We start from the raw sequence: 15,594 nt of genomic DNA, 5'->3' as shown, positions 1-15,594 counted from the left end.
TCTACCATATTATCGGTACTACTGCGCACTTGCTTATGACAGAATAAATACAGTAATTGCATTCATTTCACAAAACCACATAAGATAAAGTCTTTTGGGAAGGAAAACAGTTGGTTACCCAAACAACAGCATAGCTTTATGTTATAGAGATGGTTTCAGAGCAAACTAATGCTTTTAAAGTCCAATTGCTAACTAGCAGCATAAGTCTGTTCGGAGAGGGATTAAACTCTAAGGAAGGAGGGAAACAGCAAAGGTTCATTGGGATACTTCTAGTCTCTAGGAAAGGATACGTGAATACTGAACACAATGTTGGAGACCCTGTTAAAGGACTCGCTAAAGGGACACAAGCTGGCAGCTTGGGTCAGAGGTAAGAGTGGACACCCTGGACACCTCTTTGTGCATTCCAACGCTCCTGAACGACTTCTCAGTTTAAGGCAAGCAATACCTTTGCAATCCACAGTACCTTTGGTTAGAAGAACTGTTTGTGGTTGCATTCTCCTCTGTGCAGCAGTGATCAATCTGGTCTCCGGATTCCTTGGTCTGGTGATGAAAAGCAGGGCAATGAACGGGGTGACTCAGCAGCAGTCTAGAGAGAGGACCTCTGGCATGGCTTTCTTCAACTTCTCTGGTCAGTCGGTTTTGGTGCCTTTTCTGCAGCACCGACAAAGGACACATTTAGCCCCGCCAATCGATTCCTGGAGTCCTGCACTCTGGTGAGGGGACTTTGATGAGTCGGATTGTGTCTGTGGAGGTTCAACGGGAGCTCAACAAAGACTTGGATGGATTCGACCCTTCAAAGATGATGCACTTCAAATGGGTCAGAGGACTCCTGGTATTCGTGGTGTGCAGCTCTGGAGAGTCACAACACCTCAGGAGATGGCTCAGTTTGTAGTTTGTCTCAGGGCTGGTTGGTCCCTCCAGGCACAGGGAAGGAGATGTCCTCTTCGGAGCTCCCCATTTACATAGACAGCAGGGTTCGAACAGCAGTGGTCACTTCATGGTGTTGCAAAGGGTATGTAGGCATCTCTGGTCATCTTTGGTTACTTCAGTTTCCAGTGGTCGACTTGCCTTTCATCTCAGGAACCTCACCTTTTATTCATTTTTAGCACACACTCCTCTGCAATCTCTCTCAGCAGTTTACAGAAAGGGGTGGGTGGCTGTCCAATCAGGACAGCCAGAGCCCCAGTGGTAGCTGGTTCCATTCAGGCACTCAGACAGACAAAGGGCAGGGGAGTGACAAACTCCTCCCCCACTTTCTGCCTGCCCAGACATACTGGAGCCTAGTCGGGGACACCCAAGTGTTCCCGCCAAAGGCAAAACACACACACAGACCTCCCCCTCCCAGAATAGTAGAAGGGACAACAAAGGACATCCAGAATAGAAAGGGCAAAAAGAAAAGGAGCCCCCATTTTAGAACACAAGACTGTGAATACAGTCTGCCATAAAAAAGTAACAATAGTTGGTAGAACATCTCGAATGCCACCAGCCATAACTAGAAGGTTGTCTATGTGACTAAAAAGTCACAGGAGCAGAGATCAGAGGGATACTAGGTATCTCATTAGCACTCCACATAAAGATTTAGGAGGGATACAAAGTCTCCCTCTATTATAAAGAATGGTAGTTACTCGAGGATTAAAGAAAGAATCTCAACGGAGAACTCAAAGGGTTCCCAGCAACACAGCCCATAAGGAGCTGTAGTCTGCAAAAGTTAAACACAGATGCCTTACAAGAGATTTGGAGGAAAGTGAAGTCCATAGTAAAGGTAAAACAGAGAGAACAGAGTTCCAAAAGTCAGAGCAAATAAGACTGAATTGAGTGGAAAAAGTATCCACTCATTCAGGATAAAACGAAAAAGGTCCTGAAGTCCAGCAAAACGTGCTGCAGGTCTCACTAGGAGAGGGATGAAGCATAAAAATGATAAATCTCCCTAACAAACATTTATTGGGGGGGTCATCAAATGTTTTGGAATTCAATTACATTTATAGTGGTTCAGATACAGCTCTATCAAACATTATATACATTAGAGTGAGGTTCTTATCGCTTTTATATAAAATGTATATACCTTTTTTTGGGAGGCATTACAATTAAAGGGATTCAATCAAATGTATAGGGTTCAGGGGCATGGTAAATGGGCGGGGCCACCTGTCAGCTGAAACTCTTCATGAAAGGTTTCCCACCCTGCTACTCTCGTTCTCAATTTCATTTAGCGGAATTTTAATTATAAAGTTGCTCACCTTTTATCTTCTGGAATCAATTATCATGATTATCATTTTTTTAAAATTAAGTAACAAGTTGTTCTCCAAAGAGTATTTAAGCCAGGCTTGTAAGCTACACAGTAGGCCTACAGGGGTATGATCCATAATGATTTTATTATCTGCATTGGAGAGCCAACCGATAGCATGCTTACCAACGTGCAGTGGAAAATGATGCCAACTCTGCAAAGGTTTGTGCATCTATGGCACACATAAATTATATAACGGGAATTATATAACGGGGGCGAGAACGCACCCCTGTTGAAGCCCATAATTAGTGGCTATAGGCAGGGTCGGACTGGGACAAGAAATAGGCCCGGTCACCCAAAAAAAGTGTCCCACCCCTCGCCTCAAAAAAGTGTCCCACCCCTCGCCTCACGGCCCTTGACCTCTGATGTCATCACTGGACGTGATGTCATTTGACCCCACCCCAAAGTGACATCCTGGGAAGCGATGAAACACAACCGTTCACCCCTAAATTACCGTGAATCCAAACAGACGTCCAAGGCCAAATGATAATATGTTATTGTATAGCACTTACGCCTTAGCTCTTTTTTATAGAACAAATATGCATACAATATAACCCCACCTGTGTTGGTACTCATTTATCAACCTAAGAAGGATGAAATGTTTTTTGAAAAGAAAAATACGGCGCAGGCATTGCCGGAAACCGCCCCCCACTCCCCAGGGACGATTTCGGCACGGCCACGGGCCGGAAGGCCAAGGGGCCAATCCAACCCTGGCTATAGGGTCAGACAGTAAGTCATCATGATGCATTCTGACCAGTGCAGAAGCATTCAAATAAAGTAGTTTTCTTAATGGAAGGATCAAGTCCAGAGTTATCTAATTTGTCAAAGCCTATTCCATTCTACAGTGTTGAAAGTTCCTGCATAATCGACAAACATTTGTATGATCTAAGATCCTTAGTTTTTTCAAGTAGAATGGATTAAATATTGCTTAAATATTGCTTATCGCACTGACTCCCATGCGAAACCCAGTTTGCTGGCTTTTTATCAGAGTATTATCCTGGGCCCAGGCATCTGCTTTATCAAGAAGAAAGTAGGAAAACATGTTTGAAAAGGAATCGGCCATCGCAAATAAGCAATCATTTGACGGATGACATGCTGATCTTTCTTATGGATGGGGACCAACCTCGACAGAGATTTTGTGCATAAGGGTAGCCCAGAATTGGGGATCCCTCTTAATTACAATATTAGCACTACCATTAGGGCCCAGAGCACGTGAGGGCTTACGTTTGGCAATGATGGTCAAAATATCTTCAATTGCAAAAGAGCAACAGATGCAATTATAAATCGGCGCAGGGCAGTGGATTACAATCTCAGTATTAATAATTTTACAAAAGAGAGTGTCTACGCGCTCCATCCATCTCGATTCGGGGATAGGATTCATCCAATTTTTTTAGTTTTTTTGTATTTACATATGTATTAAGAATTATTCGCTACCATCTGTCTATTAAATATTTGCCAGCATTTTCGACTGTCATTGGAGCAGAGCGCAATAACCAAGGAAGTTCAATCAATACAAGATCGTTTGTAATAATAGATTTCAGTCGTGGTTTGCAATGAAGAAGCTGCACAATAGTATTACCATTCAAAAAAGGGCTAGAAAGTGCAGCAAAGAATTCGAAAGTATTAACGTGATTATCGACCTTGCCATTATGTTTTAAAGAGTGCGTTTTATCTATTTCTGTGATATACTGAGTTGGACTGCCAGCGTACAATCTTTCATATTGCATCATGCTGGTTCTTTCTTCATTAATCAACTAATTCGATAAGCGGCCAGAATCATCAGTCAGTGTAGCTTCATGTGGAACTAACGGCGCATGCGCACTTGAGGCTGCTGCATCCAGGAATCCAAGGGGCCGTTCAAAGACTCTTTGATGATTGTCTTCATGCTGCGCCACATTCAATGGTTGAACGTTGTTTGACGTAGGTACATGTGTAATATAGGGAGGCGAGGTGATGACTAATGAGCCAATGTTTTTCTTACATGATTTCTGCTTTTGTGTTGCTAAAGGGATTTGTGTTTTTTTTTGTTTCTTATTTACTTTCCTTCTTGTACGTTTACCGTAAGAAACAGTTATGGATTTGTCGGTTTACCATTCATTTCCTGTGATTCCAACTCGGAGGTCGAAAGCATAATCTGTGGCCCGTTGTGGAGGCTCGAACGTTTTGATTGGTGGAGAGAATGACAATATGAGAGGCACTGTGTAGCAAATTACTCATGCGCATGAGGCCAAAGGGGAACAAATAGACCCTGCAGCAGGTGCCATCTGATTAGGGCCTTCAATGCTGACAATGGTAGTTACATTAACGATCTTGCCCACCATATTACAAAGACTCCTTTGATCTTTAGTTATTCTAGAGCAAAGTGTAAATACAGCTTTGGTTACTGTAAGCATAAGGGTCTCGTATTTATCCGAGTCGTAAGGGAAAGTGCAAATAGTGCTATTCATCTCATTAATTGAATCATATAAATTCTCAGATTTTTTTTTAAGTCCGGAGATTTAGAAAAATCAAATACAATGATACTAGTCGGTGGAATAGCATTCTGGATAGGCGAGCTTGGAAGCGGATCGCTGATAGATTCTCTCTGGAAGCTACACCACCTATTCAAAAGAGAATTGTTGTCTATCAAAGGTAATAGAGATGTATCCATATCAGATGAAATGGAAATAGGAGCAGATTCTGTGGGTATATCATGCTCAATCACCGCTGCTATATTTTTATTATGAGGCAAGTGAAATTCAGTAATGCTTTTGGCGAAGATGAGTGCTGAAGAGTGCAGTCGGCATCTGGAGGCGCTTGGGAGCCGTTGTGGTGACTTTGTAGACAGATTGTCTGCTGGCCCTTTCGTTTTCACTGGTGCCTTTAAAACCAAGGCAGCACGCGAAGGGTGTGCGCAAAGCTGAGTGCTGAAGAGTGCAGTCGGCAGTCAGCGTACAGAGTGTGGGCGGCCGCTGACTGGAGTTCAATTCCTGATTTGGCTGGCTGCCTTGAGCACATTTTCACATCTTTGGTCACAGCTCCGCCCAAACCAGTAGTTCCAGGGGTAAGTCCAAAGCATTGTGAGTCTAACCCACAAAGTTGATTTGATCATCTTTTAAAACTGGTGACTGCCCAATTGTTTTCTGTGTGCTCCCGCCAGTAACAACTTGGAAGGCATGCTTCCTTCCCTTTCGGATGGTGTGCTTCAAAGGTCACCTTGCATCAACAATAACAGCTTGACTTAATAGGTGCTTGCGACCCCCAAAGGACCGACTGTGCTTATAACTGGTGTTCACAATCAAAATATATTTGGTGTTTGTGAGCCGTTACTGGCACTGGATCAGGAGATTTCGGTGGGCTCATCTACTGTCTCATCCTCTATTGACTCCTCCGATCTTATGGAAAATACAGCGAGGTCTAGGAGGTATGAGATCGAGATACCACAAGATCACCCAAGATCACCCATGAAAACAAAGATTTTGGTGGGCTCATCTACTGTCTCATCCTCTATTGACTCCTCCGATCTTATGGAAAATACAGCGAGGTCTAGGAGGTATGAGATCGAGATACCACAAGATCACCCAAGATCACCCATGAAAACGAAGATTACGGTGGGCTCATCTACTGTCTCATCCTCTATTGACTCCTCCGATCTTATGGAAAAGACAGCCAGGTAAGGAGGTATGAGATCGAGATACCACACAATCACCCAAGATCACCCATGAAAACGATACTGGAACTGTGTACTGAAATCTCCAAGGGGCAAAGGCACTGTATTGAGAGGATTCACTGCCCAGAAAAGCTAAGAGCCCCTTTGGAATTGCATTCCTCACTTTTTGTGGGCATTGATTGTGACAGCCTGTACATAGTGAAGTGAGATTACCACCGAGTGTGGTTGAAGGAGAGGTCTCCATTATAGAAATGATTGAGGATGGCAATGGTGTTATGAATGGTGCACATGATCAGCGGGGGGAAACACCTCAATGTGTACTGGTAAAAAGCAGTGTGAAAATGGAAACAGTAGGACAACCAGCTTTGTTGAATGCTCAACAAGTTTGGGAGGAGAGGCCCGATTTATCTGCAGCTGAGTCCGACTGCCCAAAGCGTAGGAGAGCAAGGAAAAACAGGAAAGTTAAATGAAAACAAGTGAGTAAAATCAATCAAAGAAATAGTAGGTTGCAGAAAATCTAAGAAAAATGTGTGTGCCTAAGCTGATGTACAGTCTGAAAGATACGAATGTGTAAGCCACAGAGGTATGCGAAGAAGCAGTTACACAGAAGGCTGGGAACAGACAGAAACAAAACAAAAAGAAGACGATGGTTGCGGGCACCCCAGATGGATGAGTGCAACAAGCAAGGACGGACACAGAAGCTTCTAACAATCAAGCAATCATTGCATCAGTCTGTGAGGACTGGACCCCTAGAGAAATGTCAGAGGCAGCATTGGATAAAGAATAGGAGGTAGCCGGAGTCTCCTTCCTTACATGGCAGACGTATAAGGGTAACATTATAAAAGTAAAAGTATAAAGGACGTATTTAAAGGTGAGGTGAATAAAATTTTGGTTAGAGATGTGGTCACCTGTAATAATATGAAGAGGGCTCAAGTTGCAGAACTGGATGGAAAATAATAACTATAACTGACATCTTTGTTACGTCTGAATCACCCTATTTAAATATATATAAGCAAGGACCTGGGGATCGAACCTGTGTTGCTCCCTGTTGTCTTGCTTCCAAGGCGAACACGTTGCACCTGAGCTATCCTCCCGAGCCAAAAAGGCAAGACGTATTAAACCTACTGCATACCCTGTCCCATTAGAGAGTAATCACCTCAAAGGATTTGTTGGTTGTTGAACTACCTGACTTTGAACGGGTAGAAAATTGGATTTGCATACACTTTCCTAATCCTAATGTGGTTGATTTTATTATGCCTTTTGCTTTGAATTCTTTGCACTTGGGCTACCTGTTTGAATTGGGAAGCACCCATAATGTGCGGGATAACAATAGAAAAAAGGAAGCTCCTGTAGAAAGAGAATGTGCAAAGGTGATAGAACGGGAGTTGCTTGGAGTGAGCTCTGACCCTAGGGTTCCACTGAGAGGGAATTGGGTTTGGGTAGCCCACACAACGGGTGGTGTAGGAAACAATTGAAACAGATTTGATTTAAGTCATACCTTCCACTGTCTTCTTAGTTAGAACAATAGAAGTCACTCCCATGTACTTTATAATTCACATGTATTGCCTGGACTCCTGGAGAAGGATATCTTCCTTCTTCAGGAAACTTTGCTGCTAAAAAAGCTAAGTGTGGACGGGTATGTTTGCTACAACTGTTTGACAAGAAAGGGAGTAATGGGTAGGCCTAAAGGGGGCTTACTGATTGCTATACGCAGTGGGATAAAGTCAACACAAGTAGAGGTAGAGAGTGCCAGCGAGTACACAGATAAAGTACAATTCTAGGAACAAGTGTCACAAGAGGCTACTTATAATCTACTATCAACATCTACTATCTTCCAGGGGGTAAATGCATGCTGATTATTATGAATGTGCTTAATCAGTTGATCTCTGCGTGGATGGTGAATTACCTGTTGGGTAGGGTTATGATAGTTGGTGACTTTAATGCAAACTGTAGTAAGGCATTGGAGGAGAATGAGATTGTTCAAACAAGACTATACAATAAGGGAACGAAATGGTTGAATGTTATGTCAACAATGTGACTAGAATTTCCAGTACCAATGAATCACACAGTGCTGGGAGAAGCATTTACTTGGACCAACAGGAGGTTTAGAAGTTGGATCGACTACGATTTCATTAGCCTGCACAGAAAATATAGCTCTACCAAGCTTACCATAAGCAACCCCGCATACAGTGGTCACAAAATGTTGATAATTCAATTTCCTATTGCACATGGTTCAGTGAAGGTTTGAATTATTGGCAAGATCCATGTTAACAATGACAGAAATCGAATTTGCTTGGGGGATAAATGTGTAGCATCAGTGAAAAAATGTGTATCAACAGATCGAGTTGTATTGAAAGTTCTGCACTTGCAGATTGAGGAGACGGCTCTGCTTCTTGAAGATTATGCCAATAGATATAGTGCAACGTCAAGGAAAAACAAGGGAAACGGAACTGAACCAATGTATAAGGGGTATAAGACTGGAATAGTAAGGGTAATGAAAGAGAAACTAAGAAGGATAAGGATGCTGACAAAGATGGGAATTAATGGCTTAATTAGTCACACAAAGTGTGAAGAAATGATAAGAAACACTAAAACCAAATACAAAAATTGTTTAAGGAAGTACAACAACTCTTGTAGGATGGCAAGATGGTGAACGTTATTTCTCTTGCTTAGAAAGAACAACTCCAAGAAGAAATGAAAGAATCAATTGATCATGCCTTGTTAAACCCTTTTGGTAAAGAAGAATGGGAGAGAAGTATTAGGGAGCTATTTGGTAATAAATCCAATGGGTGATGAACTATCCTGTTATCCCATACATTTTATGGGGACAGATTGGTCTTCACTGAAGGAGAAGTTGGGAATGCCATTAAGAGGCTGAAAGTCTCTAGAGCTGCAGAGCCAGATAGCCTGGCCAATATAGTATTGAAGGACAACATTGAGGTATGGACCCCTATTTTAACAAAACTGTTCAGTAAAATTGGGAAGGAAGGTCACCTACCTACATCTTGGAAAAAAATAATTGTTAATCCCAGTCCACAAGAAGGTTAAATGGGGCATAACTTGCAACTCTAGGATATTGGCCATGTTAGATGCCCCGGGAACACTACTCTGCACCCTTCTCTGGATAGATTAAAATCTTGGGAAGAGCAGATTCATCTTTTTTTTAGAAAGCAAACAGTTTTTCATAAAAGAATCGGGACATATTAAAACATTTGGGCCTTGAACTATTTAATTTGGCAGACATTGGCACATAAGAATAGAAAGCTCTATGTGGCCTTTGTCGATTTCTCAAAAGCCTTGGATAGTGTAGATAGGGGTAGACCCTTGCTAAAACTAGAAGGTTGGAGGAATAGAAGAAAATCTTTTGCAACAATTTAAGTTCTTCGATACAGAGACATTGGCGGCAGTGAGACTAAGCCAGGACGGTCTCATTGCTAATAATACTGAGACACAAAATGGCCTAAAACAAGGCTGTGTCCATGCAATCCGACCGAAAACCTTTTTTAAAAAAATCTGAGTGCGCATTTACTGTGTATTTGCCACAGGAATGAATGAGGAAACTCAAAATGTTGAACATGGGGAGCAGGGGTTGCTGGGGTCTCCCCCGCTCCTGTTGTTCGACATTATGGGTTTGGGGGTTGCAGGGCTGCCCCTGATACCATTAAATGGAAAGCGGTGGACAATAAAGAAATAAAAATAAGAAAAAAAAGGAAGGAACCCTGCGGTGGAAGTCCCATCCCATAATTGGGAGATAGAACAGACGTTGCAGGGAGAAGCCTGACACAGGGAGCTAAAACAAGTTAAGTGAGGGTATTTAGGTATGGGTTTAAAGGGGTAAATGGGTGGTGGGTAGAGGGAATAGGTGCATTACCCATTTTGGGTATGCAAAACATTCTGCTTCGCGTTGAATTCCACAACGACTTAATCACATCACAGATCCGTCCTTGCGCCAGCCTTATTGAACTTGTACATGGCTGACTTGGGGACAGCTATAACTCTTGCTAATCTTATTCGCTGAAAATAGGGAATAGGCAGATAAGCTGGCTAATATACGTAGATGGCACCATAATATTAGACAGGACAACATTCAAATTACAAAGGACACTAAATTAGTTGAATAGCTACTCTGAAAGAAGTGGGTTGGAGGTAAATAAAGAAAAGACTAGAATTATGGAGATTGGACGTAAGAGAAAGGCCAGTAGTTTTGTTTGGAAACTAGACAATGAGCCTGTAGGGAAAGTTGGAGCATATGTCTATTTGGGTGTTCTTATCTTATGAATAAAGCTCTCTGTAAGTTTGGGATGGTAAGAAAACTGTCGAGAGCAGGATCCTATGTTGAAGGGTTAATTCAGGTTTACCATACTAGTATCGTTCCTAGAATCTCATATACACTTTAGAGATTCTGAAGGACAATGAAAAAAAAATGGCTTAAGATCTTAGAAGGAAGTCTCTGGCAATGTGCATTGGGGCTCTCTCAAGGTACTCCCGTTGAGGCCATCCATTTTGAATTAGGCCTGGTATCACTGGAAACTACATTAAACATCAGAAGTATGCTTTTGCATAAGATACTTAATGACCGCGTAGGTACACAATATAGTTGGTATTATACCTTATGGGAATGGCGGTTTGCTGGCTGTGAACAAATGAGTGAGTGGAAGGACACAATAGAGGTATTCTTCAGAATGAATGGCCTACATGTGGCTTATTCCGAGCACCAAACAACATTTAAATATGCTCACAAACTAAGCCCATGAGTGGGACATAATTGCAAACTTAGAACACCTCCAGAGGAAAAGTACATTCCAGTGTTACACCACACAGAAATGTCCATACCTCTTACCATTCCCTTTTAGATATTAGATATTTTGGTCTGAAACTTAAGTTTAACTTCTTGTCTTCTCTGATGAGATTGGGTGCTAGAATGCGGCTTGAAAAGGAAAGGCGACTATGCAGGTTATGTAAATCCCAATTGGAAATAGCTGAACATCTAATAACCTGCTGTCTGTTTTTGAGTAATTTATACAAGAAATATTATGGTGTAATGGGCATAATCGTCTCGAGTGGTAATTAATCATTATTGTGGAAGTCCCTTTGTAACATGTCTACGTTTTCCTTGGTTTTGGCTGCATACAATGTATGGATTCATGCAATGAACAACATAGAGTGTGATAAATTGATAGGTGATGTGCTAACTACTATAGGTGTATTGGAAAGTAGAGAATAGCTCTGACATATTTTTTGGGAGTATATTGGTCAAATAACACAAACTAGAGTCATTCTTATTATAACAACGCAATGTTTTTTTAAAAATATATTTGTCTCTCTTTTTCTGTTTTTTCTTCTTTCATTTGCCTAATGTTTTTGTTTTAAGGATTATTGAGATTACAAAACACATGAAGGATTTGTCCATTGAAGTGTATGTTATAAACAATTTTTCCTTATTGATTAATAGTAATTGTTAGTTATATAATGTTATATTACTGACGATGGACTTTTTAAATGTCTTAAATACCGCAAACAAGTGTAATTGCTAACCGAAATGCACAATAAATCAAGAAAAAAGTTATCTTTCCTCTCACTGTGGCAAGGCATTCATTGGCTCTACTCGACTGGCTTTATTACCGTTTGCTATAGGCAATCTTCATGGAACTTTTTCCTCTACTAAATGCCGTGTTAGGAGGTTGTTTCTTACGGGTGGAGCTGCATATCTGGTGGTTTTTACTTTTTGCTGGCATAATGAAAAGTGCAAGGATGACAATGGTGGAACCAATTTAAATATTACCTCAGAAATAAGTGTATAAAAGTAAGAACGGAAAAAGTTTACCCGTGCTAACAATGTTCTCACAGATCGTAATCGATAGCCAGACCTTACAAAGCACTTGACAATGTGCTCATTTCAGTTCTTATAGGTTCTCCATGTTGAGGGTGGACCCAGAGTCGGTAACAAGAGGAAAAAGCAGACCACAGCCCGACTGCACTTACAAAGCACTCGACATTGATCCATGTTTTATCATTTGCCTGTTTAAGTGTGTTTATTATGTTCTTTCCTTAACTTCCCCCTTACTACTTTTTTTTTAAAGCAACAAAGCTTCCTTTTTCCTTTGACACCCAAAACATGTTTTTAGAAACATCCACAAAAAGTGGCCTAACACCTTTCCTTTCCTGGGTTTGTTATGTTATTAGCTGAGTGGTCTCCCTGTGCTCAGTCACCTTCCTTATCCTTCCTGTTTGTGTCTGAAGAAAATCCTTTCCCTGTGTGTGAATCTTGCATGTATCCGTTTGATTATCTTTGTCACTGTGGTTTTAGTGCACATTGGTATTTTAAGACAAACACACAGAAAACCACACACAACCACACACACCAACATTTTGTTTTGTGTGAAGGGAGTATCCAGGGGAGTGCCAAATGGAGACAAAATTGAACCGCACTACTCCTCGTCCTTTGTGTCAGAGGTGGTAGACAGCGGGAGCCAAAAAGGGATGGAGGTTGAGGCTAGAGATCATAGCTGAGGGTGAGGTGGCAGCTGTCAATGAGAAGGCTACCAGCAAGTAGGGGGCTGTTGTGTAAGCTGCATAGTCACTGCAGGAGTTCTTGGAGCATGCAGACCAAAACACTGCTTTTTAATTCTGATGATTAGACCTCTTCCCCTTTCTTTGCCGGACCTGCTTCATCTACCAATCCCTCTGTTTTGTCTGCGCTCTGAGGCCTATGGGAGTGTATCACACTGAAGAATTAAAAATAAATAGATAAATGGTACTCCAGAAACAAGGAGTGATACCTATAGAGGTACAGAGGGAATATGTGGAGAAGGTAGAGCAGGAAGCAGAGGAGGGGGTGCTGCAGGGGACTGAAGAGTAACAGACAGAGGAGCGATACACAGAACTCCCGCAGATGGCACAGGAGGAGGTGATTAAACTCACTGATTAAAGCCACTGCACATTTGACAGCGTGCTCATGAAGTGGAGAGTGGGGTCAATGCACTGCACCTTTGCCTCCTCAGGAGGAGAGGGCAATGTGATTCCTTTAAGCAGATGATAGTGTCTCACTAGTGAGAAGACAGAACTTCTATTAATCGGATCTTCAGGTACTCTAGGAAAACTGGGCAAGCAATACTCCTCCTTTACTATCGACAACATCCTTATTGCAGTCTCCAAAGTCATCAAGACTCTGGGTGTGTACATTGAACCTGACCAAACCATGAACAGGCAGGTCAATGCTGTCACCTCTGCATCAGCTTACCACTCCAAACTGCTTAACACAGCTAGACCCTTCCTCTCCCAAGAAAACTGTCTCACTATTGCCAGGGCGATTATTGGCTCCAGGATCAATTACTGCAATGCACTCTTTGTTGGGACCTCTCGCAAAAACCTGGCCAAACTCCAAATAGCTCAAAACAACGCCTTGAGAGCAGCCACGGGCACTTCCAGACACGACCACATTTCAGAAATCAGGAGGAAGGCTCACTGGCTCCCCGTCAAGGAAAGGATTGTGTTCAAAACACTGGCCTTGACGCACAAATGCCTCCATGGGCTGGCACCACCCTAACTAGCCCACTGAATTATCCCCCACACCACTTCCAGACTATCAAGAACGGCCTACGCCAACAGAATAATGGCGCTCATCACACACAAAGTGCGCGCTGGTGGCTCGAGCTTCCCTAACATGGCTGCCACCCACTGGAACGCTCTCCCTCCAGAACTGCGTCAGATTGACTCTCATGCAGCCTTCAGGAAAGCCATCAAGACTATGCTCTTTGTCTAACAGATCTGCCTGGTAAAGCCATAAGCGGATACCATCACTGTATGCCTCCTTGTAATGCCCAATGTAACTGTTCACTATGTATTTTATCATTCTGCACTAAGTATTTTTGTGGGGCCGCATTACTGTAACCCTGAATCATGCCTTCATTCATGTCCTTCACAGAGCATCAATGCCCGAGGGCTGCAGTGCACTTTATAAATATAAATAAATAAATAAAAAAATAAAAATAAACGGGTCAGAAGTCATCTCTGCCAATGACATGCCCACTGGTCTGATCATGGTTAGCTTGCCAAAGAGGAAGTCCTTCCTTCGGGGGGCGCAGGCAATGCAATATGCAACCTCTGCAAAAGACAGTTCATCTGAGTGACGCAAGGAAGAGTGCCTTGGCCACCGACCTTCATGAACAAGCACTGTTGTGTGTGGTGCAAGGATTAGTATGAGGAAACACATTACGTTAGACAGACACCACTAGTGCACCACCCTCCAGTGAACAGTAAAGGCAGTGTTGAATGACCATGTGAAGAGCTGAACCAATACCCCCTTACATTGGGACAGCACACATGCCGTCCAAACCCCCATTGCCTATCCCAGAATAGCCTGACCCAGAGGCACCATCAATAAGCAGGGCTGCAACTTTGTGTATTGATCCACATCTGTAAGTCAGGGAGAGCAGGATAACACAGCAAGAGAGGATACTTTGTGTTGAGGCCCATGCACCAGCATCACCTTACCCTTGTGTAGGTGACTGGGCAAGAGGGTAGAAAAATGGGAGACATGAGCCACTGGGACAGTCCATAAAGTGGCTCTGCTGGTAGGAAGCACCAAGTAAACTGCAGCAGAGCCACCCATTGGAGAGTGCAAACCTAGGTCATAGCATTGCTGGTGGGTAGAGGCAAATAAAGTGAGGCAGGAATTGAATGTGCTGAATAAAGAAGAAACAAAGAATTCGGTGCCTTTTCTAGAGAGACACAGAACCAATAGGGATGTGGTATCTCTGGGCTGGGCTGTGTAATTTTGGAGTGAATTTGGCCATGGGGGCTGGTTCTTGATTGAAGTTGGGTTTTGGCAAAATCTTGGCATTGACTGGGCTTAATGAAGAAGAAGCCACCAAAAGATGTAGTTTCACTGCTAAGTAGAGCCAAATAAAATGAGGTGGAACCTCCAGTGATATTGAATCCTTAGGCAGGCTGAGCAATGGAGATTTGGGGTGAATATGATCATGGGAGTATTAGTATGGGATTTGAAGATCAGGGTAGATAAAGCATAGCAATCCAAGCAGTCAGTGTTTAACATGATGTTGGTTAAGACTGCAAATATGTAGGAGAAGGTGGAATAACATTATTGGACTTCAGCTTTCAGAGTTTTTTTGACAGTATGGCAAAATCAAAAATCACAACTATGTATTATTATGGGGTGTCACAATATTTGATACATTCATTTGATTATCTCTCTCTCTCTCTCTCTCTATTTATATATATATATATATATGTATATATATATATATATTCTGTTCACTCCCTGTTCATGCCTGTAGGAAGAGGTGCAATTAAGCATATTCTGATACTCATTGTGCCCGTTCACTCGATTGCCTTTTTAAACGTTTCGAGGTGACATAAAGGGAAATGGAAAAAGGGAAAAGATAGGGAAACAGCATATCTGGTGTTTGTTTATAATGTTATATGTGGAAACCCAAGGATAAAAAAGGCAAACAGGAAACTTGGCAAAGTGGGACCTCATAAACATCCAAAACATACAAACACACCCAAGGTAGCAACTCGTAATAAAAGTGCAATGACGTTTACTACACTGGTAACAAAATACCAAAGTCGTTACAAAATCCAAAAAAGGTTGATCCTGTCCATACGGCCTAACAAAATCCACGAAGAGAACATTTAAAGAGCT

This window comes from Ambystoma mexicanum, chromosome 5q (genome assembly GCF_040938575.1).
Source record: "Ambystoma mexicanum isolate Mex_15411 chromosome 5q, UKY_AmexF1_1, whole genome shotgun sequence".
NCBI lineage: Eukaryota > Metazoa > Chordata > Amphibia > Caudata > Ambystomatidae > Ambystoma > Ambystoma mexicanum.
This window is presented reverse-complemented; position numbering follows the sequence as displayed.